We start from the raw sequence: 13,048 nt of genomic DNA, 5'->3' as shown, positions 1-13,048 counted from the left end.
ACAAGGAATGAATGTTTGCTGTTTAAGAGCCACGCGGTCTACGGTGGGTTCGGTTAAAGCCGCCTGGACAGGCTCAGACAAGACTCCGCCACATCCAGCCAAGGCTTACAAGTTTTCCAGCACCGTCCGTGAGATGTCAGACGTTTCACGGGTGTTCTGGAGCCATTGTCCTTTGCTTCATCTGGGCCGGGGACCCAGAGAGATTCAAGTGTGTGCCGCCGGGCGTGTGTGCCGCCCGTTTCCTGTGGCGCCCGGGGTCCATTCCCACCGCTTGGCATCATGGGAGCCGGAGCCACGAATCCTACATCCCCTCTCCCCATATCAAACCCGTGTGGGCTCGGAGCCCCCCGGGGTGGCTGTACGGTCGTTAAACCTCAGTCTGTCGGAGGTGCTTCCGGACGACGATGCTACGAGGTGGTCGGTGAATCCTCTCCCCAAAAAAATCAGCGTTCAGCGGGCCACAGTTGTCAACGGTCCACCTTCTGGGGGCAGCGGGAGTCGACCGAAGGCGGACAGGACGCTGCAGGGTTCTTGTTCAGGTGAGAACAGCTCGGCTGGCCGTCTGCTCGCCTGGGTGCCCCCATCCTCCCAAAGCGAGGTCCACAAGGACAGCTGTGGGGCGACGCGATTGGGGAGAAGGAGGAACCCACAGTTTTGTTAAGCTCCAGGCCGCGCTCCGAGCTGAGGCAGGCAGCCTGTGAGCCATCCATGCAGGTGTAGACGGAGGGCCCGGAGGACAGACACCGGGAGTTCATCACGCTTACCGGACACGGTGTCTGAACCGCCGGGTGCCCGTTCCTGGAGCACGTTTGTTTAACAAGAATTTGCATGTGCGGAATACCTTGTTCTCCGCCTGGACTCATCAGCATCGGGAGCGACCAGCCCTCCCCTCCTTCTTCAGGCTTCTTTCGTGGCCGCCGCTGTCCGCCAAAAAGAGCCCGAGGCTTGTGGTGGCCAACGTACCTGAGGTCAACTCACAAGGAGAGGACCTACCGAGGAACCAGCGCGGTGAATTTCAAATGGCCGTGTCAAGGGGTGCCGGGGCGGTTCAGTCGGTTAAGCGTCCGACTCTCGATTTCGGCTCAGGTCACCATCTCACGGTTCACGGGATCGAGCCCCACGGCGGGCTCCGCGCGGACGGTGCAGAGCCTGCCTGGGGTTCTCTCTCTCTCTCTCTCTGCCCCTCCCACGCTCGTGCTCTCTCGCTCTCTCTCAAAATAAATAAACATTTAAAAAAATATTTTTTGAGAGCGAGGGAGACAGAGTGTGAGTGGTGGAGGGGCAGAGAGAGAGAGAAAGGGAGACAGAATCCAAAGCAGGCTCCAGGCTCTAGGCTGTCAGCCCAGAGCCCGACGTGGGGCTCGAACCCATGGACCGCGAGATCATGACCTGAGCCGAAGTCGGACGCTCAGCCGACTGAGCCACCCAGGCGCCCCCAGCCTTGCGATATTTGGATGTCAGAGCTAGACAGTGGCGTGAACAGCTTCCGAGAGGAAAAGAGACCCCTTGCACAGGACAGAAATGCCACAGCAGTGGGGGACTGGAAGACAAAAGAGCCATGCCTTCAGTGTTTCCAGAGCAGTGACTTTTCAAGGAGGCCCGGCACCCAGGCCAAGTGTGAAGGCGGACCAATGACACTGTCAGGTGAAGCCTCGGGACATGTACCTGTCAGGTGTTTTCGGGCAGCCCCTGGGAGACACCTGACCTGGGAAGCAGGCGTCACAGTAGGGAGGGCGGTAAGGAAAGAGAATTTGCACCCTGATGGGTGAGAGGGGTGTGGCAACCTCAGGGAACAGCCGGAGCTCAGAGAGGACGTGGCGGGGAGGAGGGGGTTGGGAATCCATCAGGTGGGGTGGGAGCGACTCCTCGAAGCACCGGATGTCCTAATTGCGGGGAAGGACAGAATCGAGTGTGGTGTTGCTGTGCTGTCAGAGAATTTGGGAAGACCCCGTGACCGTGACCTAGTAGACCGTGCAGCCAAATAATAACAGCTACTCAAATATATATATTAACTCTAAGAAGAACAAGGGTACAGGGCAGGAAAGGTAACCGTAATAAGAGGTTGTGCCTCGGTGGTGGCAATCAGGTGGCTTCTTCTAAGCCCTTACAGCATCATCCCAGTAAGGTAAAGGCGAAGGCATGGTTTTCACCCAATGGGGGCCATCTGAGAAGGAGGGAGAGCAGGTGAAGGGGTGGGGCGGGAGAGAGAGCGCCACGATAAATGTTCATCCTCTGCCACAGGAAGGTGAGGGGAATGCCGAGAAACGTCACAGAAGTGCGTAGTGGCAGCTGTGCACCGAAACCAAAACCAGGTGAGGTGTGTTTGAGAAAGGGACCGGAGAGGGGAGATGGGGCCGTGTCTTAGTGCCCTCCGGCTGCTGTAACAAAATGCCAAGGAAGAGGCGCTCGTAAGCGACCGAAGTGAACGTCTCCCAGTTCCGGAAGCTGGAAGTCCAAGATCAAGGTGCCAACAGATTCAGAGTCTGGCGACAGCCCGCTGCCTGGCTCATAGATCACGCTCTTACCGTGTCCCCCGACGGCAGGAAGAGCTTCTGACGAAAGGGTACAGATCCCATTCCCGTGGCTTCGTCCTCATGACACAGTCACCGCCCAAAGGCACCACCACCTTGGAGGGTAGTATTTCCACGTACGAATTTGGGGGGGACGCAAACATTCAGTTCGTTGCAGAGACAAAGGGCACGGAACTGGTGCCTTGTTGCTACTTTCCTTTTAATATTACTTAACATTTAAAACTACACACACGCTTTAGTGTGATGAAAAAATAATTTCAAGGGGCACCTGGGTGGCTCAGTTGGTTAAGCATCCGATTTTGGCTCAGGTCATGATCTCGGGGTTTGTGGGTTCAAGGCCTGTGTCGGGCTCTGTGCTAACAGCTCAGACCCCAGAGTCTGCTTTGGATTCTGTGTCTCCCTCTCCCTCTCTCTGCCCCTTCCCTGCTCGCCCTCTCTCTCTCTCTCTCATAAATAAATAAGCAGACACTTTAAAAAATAATAATAATTTTGAAAATATATAGGTTTTAATGTTCTTAAGTTTACAATCAAATACAGAATTGATAACAAATACCTACATACTTAAGAGAATATATGAGGAAGGTACAAACACAACCTGTAGAGAAAAATCCAGAAGACTTAGAAGACACACACAGAAGAACAGAGAAGCAAAGCAGACAAAAGCATTAAAACCAAATGTGTTTGTTATAACAATAAAAGTAAATGATTAAAGCTCCCTTATTAAAAACAAACAAACAAACAAACAAACTTACAAGTATATGCTATTTACCAGAGGCACATCCAAAACAAAAGAGAAATTAAATATTAAGGGGAGATTAAAATTTAAAACAGCAGGCCAAAATGATCAGGGAAAGGCAAACAAACAGAAGGCAGAGGCTGAGAATGTTCTTATTCATCGTCACAGCACCAGGAACAGAAGATAGCGAAATGCACAGAGTTATTTTATATTGATCAAAAGTAGAATCCACAACGAAACCATAATGTCATTTGTCATGTTGCAAATGAATGTGGAATCAAAACATATCAACAAAACGTGGCCAGATACAAAGAGACTCGGAATTACAGAGGCTGATGGGGCGCCTGGGTGGCTCAGTCGGTTAAGCGGCCGACTTCGGCTCAGGTCATGATCTCACGGTTCGTGAGTTCGAGCCCCGCGTCGGGCTCCGTGTTGACAGCTCGGAGCCTGGAGCCTGTTTCCGATTCTGTGTCTCCCTCTCTCTCTCCCCCTCCCCACTCGCACCCTGTCTCTCTCTCTCTCAAAAATAAACATAAAAAAATAAAATAAAAAAAGAATTACAGTGGTTGACAATAGCCATCTCTCTTAGGATAACACGGACCAAAAAAAAAAAAACAAAAAAGAGTATTTTAAGACCACAACTCATAAGGTTAAATAAGTTTCCATCTACGTCTATGAATAAATCAAGAGGTGGATTGTGACGGTCAGCCCCCAAGAGGACCCCTGAGATCCCCGTTCCCGCTTGGTGCTGAGGCTACTCCGTGTACACGATGCCGATGCGTCACTTCCAAGGTTAGGTTATGAAAGACATCCCAGCTGCTGTTCCAGTCGTGTTCTTTCTCTTTTCCTTGGGTCACTCATTCTTGGGGAGCCAGTTGTAATGTGAAGGGAGGCCCCCACGGCAAGGAACCCACATGGCTTCTGCCAACAGCCACAGGAACGAAGCCGTCTCAGAAGCAAGTCATGTGGCCCCAGTCAAGCTTCCCCATGACAGCCGCCTTGGCCAACATCCTATCATTTCATGAGAGACCCTGAGCGGGACCTTCCCTCTCCCTTCGCTGTTCCTGAATTCCTGAGCCGCAGAGACTGGAGTGAATAACAGCCTGTTGTTTTAAGCTTCTGTTGGGAATAATCTGTTATGCAGCCGTAGATGACTAACAGATCGACAGAGAGTTGGGGAGAAAAAGAGGTTCTTCATAACATTCCCACTTTGCAAACATCAATGGAAAGGTCACAAAACTGATTTTACGTTGGGTCACAACGTGGGTCTTTTCCAACTGCTTTCTTTCCTACCCACGTACAGGTCACATCTGATAAGGAATGTCGAAACCCGGATAAAAAATGAAAATTATTGCCAGACCCCAAGACGGGGCCTTATGGTTGCCTAAAAGTCAAGACCGTAACATCTGGCTCTAATATCTGGTAGCGGTTGTATGGATTTATTCCCTCATTAAGGATATTTATTTTTTAAAAAGATATGTGGCTTGACTTCATATTACCGCTGACATAGCCTAAATATTTTGAATGCATAAAATTCTTTAACTGTTTCCATTCTTGCTACGTTCAGGTTTTCCACCCAACGGACACAACTGAGACGTGGTTATTTTTACCGTCCTCTGACCGCGTCAAGGCATTGGGCGCTGCATTTGCTAACTGAAGCGAGCAATACATATTTAAGGGTTATGTCTGAGCCAGACACTAAACTATTCCCCAACAAACAGGAAAGTCTGCTCTGTTCACATGGGATAGATAAAACTAAATCCAGGATACAGCACGTGGCCAAGCTCATAGTAAAATTTAGGAAATACTGTCTGTATGAATTTGGGGCCGCTAAATACCTACTGTACCTATGTGGCCTCCATAATAAGAATAAAGGGTTTATTATACATGCAACAGTTTTAATTGTTAATCCTTTTAATGTTAATTTGTGTTATTAATTTTCCATCTTATTACACCGAAGTCAGATGTAGTCAGCAATGTTTCTTCTTTGGGGATTTTTATTGAGGTTTTCTTTTTTTGTTTCTTTTTTTTATTTTTACTTATTCTTGAGAGAGAGAGAGACATAGCAGGAGCAGGGGAGGGGCAGAGAGAGAGAAGGAGACACAGAGTCTGAAGCAGGCTCCAGGCTCCGAGCTGTCAGCACAGAGCCCGATGTGGGCCCTGAACTCATGAACAGTGAGATTATGAGCTGAGCCAAAGTCGGACGCTTAACCGACTGAGCCGCCCGAGTGCCCCTATTGAGGTTTTCTTTGTAGCATAGCTAGAATCAGCTTTTGTAAATGTCCATGGTTGCTTGAAGAGAAAATACACTACCTCCAGGGTATCTTTTTTATTTGTTTGTTTTGAGAGAGAGAGAGAGTGTGAGCTGGGCAGGACAGAGAGAGGGAGACACAGAATCCGAAGCAGGCTCCAGGCTTCAAGATGTCAGCTCAGAGCCCGATGCAGGGCTCGAACTCACAGACCACAAGATCATGACGTGAGCTGAAGTCAGACGCCCCCCGGGGATCTTTAACATCCACCCATCAGCTCTGTCTAGAGCTGATATTTAGCGTCTCTGCAGCCTTACCGGTTTCTAGTCTACTTTTCCTCTTATGTGTTGAGAGAGGGGAGCCATAGTTTGCTAACCTGCTTGCTCTCCTGGCTCCTCTGCTCGGCCCTCTAGATCCCACGCCACGCTGTTTGCACGGCAGTCCCTTCCAGCAGGGTGGCCCCGTCGATCCGCTTAGCATTTCTGCCCTTGAGCTGGACGTTTTCCGGTATTAATATTACAACCCTGATACTTTTGTCTTTGGTCAATCTAGTATGTTTTTTCCTTCTTCTGTGTTTAACTTGACTGAGCTGCTTTGTTGAATATGTGTTCCTTACAAATACTATACAGCTGAGTTTGTTCTCTGATCCAGTTCTAGAGTCATTGCCTTTTAACGGGTGATTTATGCCATTTACGTTAATTGATATAAATGAAATGGGCAGTCCTAACTGTATTATTAAATATCATTAGCTTACCATTTTCAATGTTTTTTTTTGTTTTCTCTCTCTTACTCTAGGTCTGAATATTGTATATATTTATATATGTTTTACGTACATGTAAAATATGACTGTGCATATTTTATATAATATATAAAACATGTTTGACATATCATAAATCATAAGAGTACTAATAATATGTGACATATATATATATACACACAAAATACATTTTAGTGTCTGTGTCTATTTAATATGTGTCTTGTTTTCTCTGTGATGCAAGACAAAGATACACCATCCACCCAGGCACATAGTAGAAAATCCATAAGTCATTTAAGGTCCCTCCTCCATCCAAGCGATAGCCAGTGCCTGATTCTTCTACGTATCTCTCAAATCTGGCATCTCCTTTTCAGTCTCTGCCTCATGCCAGATTCTTAATGCTTCTCACCTGCATGGTCACATATCATCCTAACTGGCTGGTCACCTGCCCTCATCCCACATCCACACGGTCTTTGTGCAGCTGATAGAATACACCGTCTGAAAGTGCACTGTCCAATATGGCAGGAAAGTTTACTTTAAATAAAATTAAAAATTCTGGGGCGCCTTGGTGGCTCAGCCGGTTAAGGGTCCGACTTCAGCTCAGGTTATGATCTCGAAGTTCATGAGTTCGAGCCCCGTGTCGGGCTCTGTGCTGACGGCTCAGAGCCTGGAGCCTGCTTCGGGTTCTGTGTCTCTGTCTCTCTCTGCCTCTCCCCTGCTCCTGCTCTGTCCCTCTCTGTCTCAAAAATAAATACTAAAAAGTTTTTAAATAAAATTAAAAATTCAATTCTTCAGATACACCAGCCACATCTAAAGTTTTTAATAGCCACATGGGTCTCGTGGCTACCCCCTCTGGACAGCCTCCCCCCCACCCCGGAGAACACCCACATGGCTGCAGAAGGTTCGTTGCACAACAGTGTTCTAGATGCAGATCTAACCACATCGGTCCCTTCAGGAAAGTCTTCAGTAGCTCCGGTGGTTTGCAAAACACAGCTCAGATTCCTCACGGTCGCCCTCAAGGCTCTTCTCGACGTGACCCCAGCCCGTATTCTGGCCCTTCTCCCGCCCATTTCCACATTTCCTCTCCAGCTCCACAGAATTATTTGCTTGTCTTTGACCACCGGGCACTGATTCTCCTTCACGCCCCGACGCCACCACTCCGTCAACCAAGTGCTGTCCCTTCCCAGGCTATGTCTCTCTGGCATCCTTCCACCCTCCCCACCCGGGGTTCCCGCATCCCCTGTGCGATCTCTGTCCTGAACTATACTTACGAGACGGTCATCTGTCTTCCCCGCCAAGCTACACGCTCCTGAGAAGAGGCCCTGCCTTTTGTGACTTAGATTCCGCACAGAAAGCATACTGCTGGCACACGGAGGTTCTCAAAACAAACATTCCTTAAATGAACCAACAGGTGATCGCACGAACGGAGACCGAGGCGCGAAAGTGGCGCCCGTGCGCTCAGCGGGCCGTAAGGGGACCGGTTAATAATAGAGCCTGGGACGGGGGCAGATTACACCTTGCGGCCGGTTCGGTCCACACCGGTGATCAAACTAGATGCATTCAGGGCTTTGAAGGCATGCCCAATGGCAGAGAGCAAGATCGATTTCCTTTGGGAGCTGCCGAACGTTAAATTAACCTTTGTAATCCCTGAAAAGTAACGCACACGTAGCCTGCACACTTTGTGGGCTCTGCAGCCGACTGGGATGTGGTGGGAGCGGGGCGCGTGTGGGGGGACACCAGCCTTTGGAGCAGCAGAGAGAAAGCTGTATAAGCTGTGTATTTTTTGAGAGAGAGAGAGAACAAAGAAGAATTATGAGAAGCCCCCAAAATTACAAGTGTGGGTTACAATAATTGCTCAATTATAGACTTCCAGCTTTATTAGACACACACCCCCTCAGCTTCCGCAGCTTTCTAGGGGCTGCCTTGAGTTGACAAAAGTCAAAAAGCTCTGTGGGAATTCTGGCAGGGAGCTGAGAGCGGGTGGTGTAGCCCGTCCTGAGGGTGCGAGGCTGGGACGCAGAGGTCCAAGCCGGGGCCAGGGCTGTGTCTGTCTCCCGGTGGGGCATTCCCCTGGGGGACCGTCCAAAACCCTGGGGTTTGGAGGTAGAACTCGGCTGTTCACATTTGTCTACGAGGGGGAAGCAGCCGTGGCCCATGGCCAATTGCTTTGGAAGTCCTGACCTATTTCTCAGGGTCCTTGAGGGCCCTGGATTCGGCAGAGAAGACCCTCCCATCAGGCTAACATCCATCATCATTTTCTCCATTTGCAGCGGGAACATCGAAGCTTCCAAGAGACGTCCTCTCCTCTTTGAGAATTCCCACCCACCTCTGCACCCCGGTGGCCTCCCGTTCAATAGCAAATCCCCTCCGTGCACCTGCCTCCCGCCACACCGGCCACCGACACATTTGGGGGACACGGGTATGCCGTCCGTAGCAGCTGGTGACGATGTTGGCTGACAGCCGTGGAGCTGTCTTTATTGACCAGCCACCATTCTACGTGCTTCACAAGAACTGCCTCATTTCATCCCAACAGTGCTAGGAGTTACTAGGTATCGCTTTACCATCATTGGACACACAGGGGAACTGAGGCAAAGACCTCGGTGAGGTCACCCACCCAAAGTCACCCAGCTGGCAAAGAGAAGAACCGACGTTCAAAGCCAGCTGCCGAGGACTCTGCCCTTGGGTGACCTTTGCGAAGGAACACAGTCCGAGGGCCTGCAAAAAAGAGGGGCGTAGGCAGCACTCAGAGAAATGAGCCTTTAGGAAAAGGAAACGTAGATGAGACACTCCAGAGACCGCGGGCCGAAACTCCCTACCAAGCTCACGCTTGCTTGAGGACCGAGTCGTACGGGGGCCGCGACGGCAGGAATCCTGGGTTCTTTGCCCGCTTTCTGTGCACAGCGGATGTGCCCTGGGTCTTGGTTTTGCGAGGCTGGGGTTTGCCACACGGGTTTTGTAATGCCTGTTGGCCGCGTGTTGCCCTGTAGCGCGGGCCCTGGGGGCGTGCGTGTTAACCCGAGCGCCCACACGTGTGCACACAAACACACGCTCCCTGCTCGGAGGCCACAGGCAGCCCGGCACAGTGAGAGGTCGTCTTGCTGTGCTGCAGCCCGGCTCCTCCCAGAGATGGGGGTGGCCAAGGACAGGGGTCCCCAAAGCGGCACCCAGAGAGCAAGACGCCTCGAGGAGGAACCCACCGGGTGAGGGAAGGCGGGGGAAGGGGAGCTGCGTGGGGAGGGAGCTTCCCGGAGGATCCTTCCACACACCCGCAGGCGGGAACCAGAGCACCCAAGAGCCAGAACGGGGACCCCGTTTCCTCCTATAGGGTGGCATCCGGCAGGGGGTGGGGGGAGGCCGCGCCTGGGGCGCCAAAGGTGAACACCCAAAGGTGCTCCTGAGCCCCTGTGATGAGCTGCCCGCCCGGGGTTAATCTGTTTGCCAATCCTGGGACTCGGCAACCCCGCCCGAGGCCACGTCCGCACCCCCACAGCTCGCCCACTGGGAGACACTGCTGGTCCTACCCACCCCCCGCCCCCAGCCCCCGTCTCTGCTTTCCCAGAGCAGCTGTCTGGAGGGCGCGCCTTTCCTTCCCTTGGCAGAGGCCCCCTGCTTCCTCAGGAGACCCAGGGATGCACACGTTTCTCATTGTCGAACTCCAACATGCCCGGAACCACATCCCCCGCTGTGAGACCGGCCTGTCCCAGACCCGGAGGGGCTGAGACACACAGACCTCCTTTTTTTCAAAAAATATTTACTTAAAAAATTGTGCTAAAATATACCTAACATAAAAGTTGCCGTTTTAGCCTTTACAATTTTTTTTAGTGTTTATTTATTTATCTTTGAGTGAGAGAGACAAAGCGTGAGCAGGGGAGGGGCAGAGAGAGAGGGAGACACAGAATCGGAAGCGGGCTCCAGGCTCCGAGCCGCCAGCACAGAGCCCGACGCGGGGCTCGAACTCACGAACCTGAGATCGTGACCCGAGCCGAAGTCGGACGCTCAACCGACTGAGCCCCCGGGCGCCCCTCATTTAGCCTTTTAAAAATGTACAGTCAGAGGCATTAAACACGTTCCTCCCATTGTGCGGCCATCACCACTGGCCATCTTCAGAACTTTTTCTCTTCCCAAGCTCTGTCCCCATAAACACTGACCCCCGCCCCCTGCCCCAGGCCCTGGTGCCCAAGGACATTCTGAGGGTGAGCCGTCCTGGAGCCAGAACCCTAGCCCCCTCCCCTCGTGGGGCTCCTGGCGGGATGCAGAGGCTGGGGCGCCACCCTAGTCCTGAGCGGTGTCCACCCTGGCCCGGCTAGCTGCCCCTAGGATTTCCCTCCGTGCTCGGGCCCCTGGACTCAGCCCCGCCTGGCTGGGTCCCTGGCCTCTCCCTCACGGGGTCCCTCCATGTGGCTGTTTCCTTCAGGGGACTTCTATTTCTTCGTGGGACGGGCTCCAATAAAGTCATTAATCTGGGAGATGAAGGGGCCGGGGTGGGGGTGGGGGGTTCTCCACGTGCCAGGACTTGCTGGTCAGTCTGATGCTGGTGTCCCTGGCACCCGAGGAGGGGGCGAGGAGAAGGGGAGAGGTGGGAGGAGGGGAGAAGGGAGGAGGGGAGAAGGGAGGAAGGGAGAGGAAGAGGGTAGAAATGAGAGGAGGGAGGAGGGAGAAGGGGAGGAGGGGGAGGGAGAAGAGGGAGAGGAGGAGGGTAGGGATGAGAGGAGGGAGAGGGAGGAGGGGGAGAAGGGGAGGAGGGAGGAGGGGAGAGGGGAGGAAGGGAGAGGAAGAGGGTAAAAATGAGAGGAGGGAGGAGGGAGAAGGGGAGGAGGGGGAGGGAGAAGAGGGAGAGGAGAAGGGTAGGGATGAGAGGAGGGAGAGGGAAGAGGGGGAGAAGGGGAGGAGGGAGGAGGGAGAGGGAGGAGGGGAGAGGGGAGGAAGGGAGAGGAAGAGGGTAGAAATGAGAGGAGGGGGAGGGAGGAGGGGGAGAAGGGAGGAGGGAGGAGGGAGAAGGGGGAGAAGGGAGGAAGGGGAGGAGGAGAGGAACGAGAGGAGGGGGAGGAGGATAGGAGGGGGAGGAGGGGAAGGGAGAAGGGGGAGGAGGGTAGGAATGAGAGGAGGGGGAGGGAGGAGGGGAGAAGGGAGGAGGGGGAGGAGGGAAAAGAGGAGGAGGAAGGAGGAGGGTAGGAATGAGAGGAGGGGGAGGGAGGAGGGAGAGAAGGGAGGAGGGAGGAGGGGAGAGGGGAGGAAGGGGAGGAGGAGAGGAAGGAGAGGAGGGGGAGGAGGAGAGGAGGGGGAGGGAGGAGGGGGAGGAGGGTGTTGTGGGACCAGCGCCCGAGTTCCTGGCCCTGACACTCTCCAAGTGATTAGTTTTAAATCAGGCAAGCAGTTCAAGACCCACTCACTCCGGGCAGCTTTAATCACTCATACTCCTTTATTCTCATTATTTACAGCCGTCCCCTCTGCCGGAAGGAAGGAAGGTGCTTTCTCCCTGGGCTCTGGGCACTCAGCTGCAGGCCCTCCGCCACCACCGGCCGCCTGCCCCGGGGAACCGGGCCGGCACTCTGCACGGGACCGCGGAGGGCTGGCGGGGGGCGCACTCCATCGTACCTCGGGTGTCCCCGGAGCCGCCCTGCAGCCCCGCGGGAGAGTGGGGCTCACACAGACCGGAGGAAAGAGGGCGGTGAGGCCACCTTTGCGGGGCTGCACGGAGGGGCTGGGCTTGGGGGAGAGTCAGCCCCACCGACCTCTTAGCAGGTGTCGCTGATATTATCAGAGAAAACCCAGAACATCTTATTTTCTGGGAAGGCCGGTGCCCTCGGAGTAGGGGCCGGGCTGGGGTCTGCGGCCAGCCCGGGTCGGCAGAGGGTCGGCAGCCTTCCCGGAACTCTCCGAGGACGCGCTCTCGGGTTTGGGCTCCTGGCAGCGACGTTTTCATCAGCGACCGACCCGTGTGCCGGTGTCAGGCCGGTACCCCTGACACGGGCGGGTTCCGATCCCCCGGGCCCCTCCTGGCTGGGCCTGGGGGCGGTGCACACATCTGGAAAGTGTTCTAGACGCCAAGGCAGGAAACGCATCTGGTCTGCACAGCGAGTCCCAGTCTCCGCCATCCGGGACGCCCGAGCCGGGCCCGAGCTGGGCCCAACGTAGCCTTCCTCAGGGGGAGAGGAAGGGGAGAGCAGGGGTGAGGGGGAAGGGCAGGGCGGGGGACAGAGGGCTCCTGCCCGAATGAGGGACGAGACAGCCTCACTCGGGCTCCCTGCTGGGCCGGAAAGGGGGTGGCTGGGGACCCCTGCAGGGTGGTACCTGAGAGGGAAAACCTCCAAAGCCCTCAGCTGCACACACTGGGGTCTAGCCCAGATGTCTGCATGGCTCCGTCCTCCCTCTCGCCCCCCAACTTCCTCTCCCCAGCACCCCAAGCCCCAGGGGCCCCCAAATCCAAGTCAGGCAGGATACGAGACAAAGCACAGGAACGTTAGTGCTATGAAACTCCGCCCCACCCCCCACCAGAGTTGGCACCAGGGAGGGGGACGGTGGGGCTTTTCGTTTCTTTGTGGCGTATTTTCGCTTCTGGCATTTTCCACGTTGTCTTTCCGCGCATGGGCTACCTTTGTGGTCGGAAAGGAATGTTTAAAAATGGCAGGGAGCACATCCATAAATACAGGTCAAAAGGAGACCCCTTAGCTGATTTCCACCTGGCTTCTTCCCCAGGTGGAGCCCACCTGCTCTGGGTCCCCCCCCCCCCCCCCCCCCCGCGGATGCAAGTTCACACACAAGGCAACTTCCCCAGCTT

Source organism: Prionailurus viverrinus, chromosome E1 (genome assembly GCF_022837055.1).
Source record: "Prionailurus viverrinus isolate Anna chromosome E1, UM_Priviv_1.0, whole genome shotgun sequence".
NCBI lineage: Eukaryota > Metazoa > Chordata > Mammalia > Carnivora > Felidae > Prionailurus > Prionailurus viverrinus.
This window is presented reverse-complemented; position numbering follows the sequence as displayed.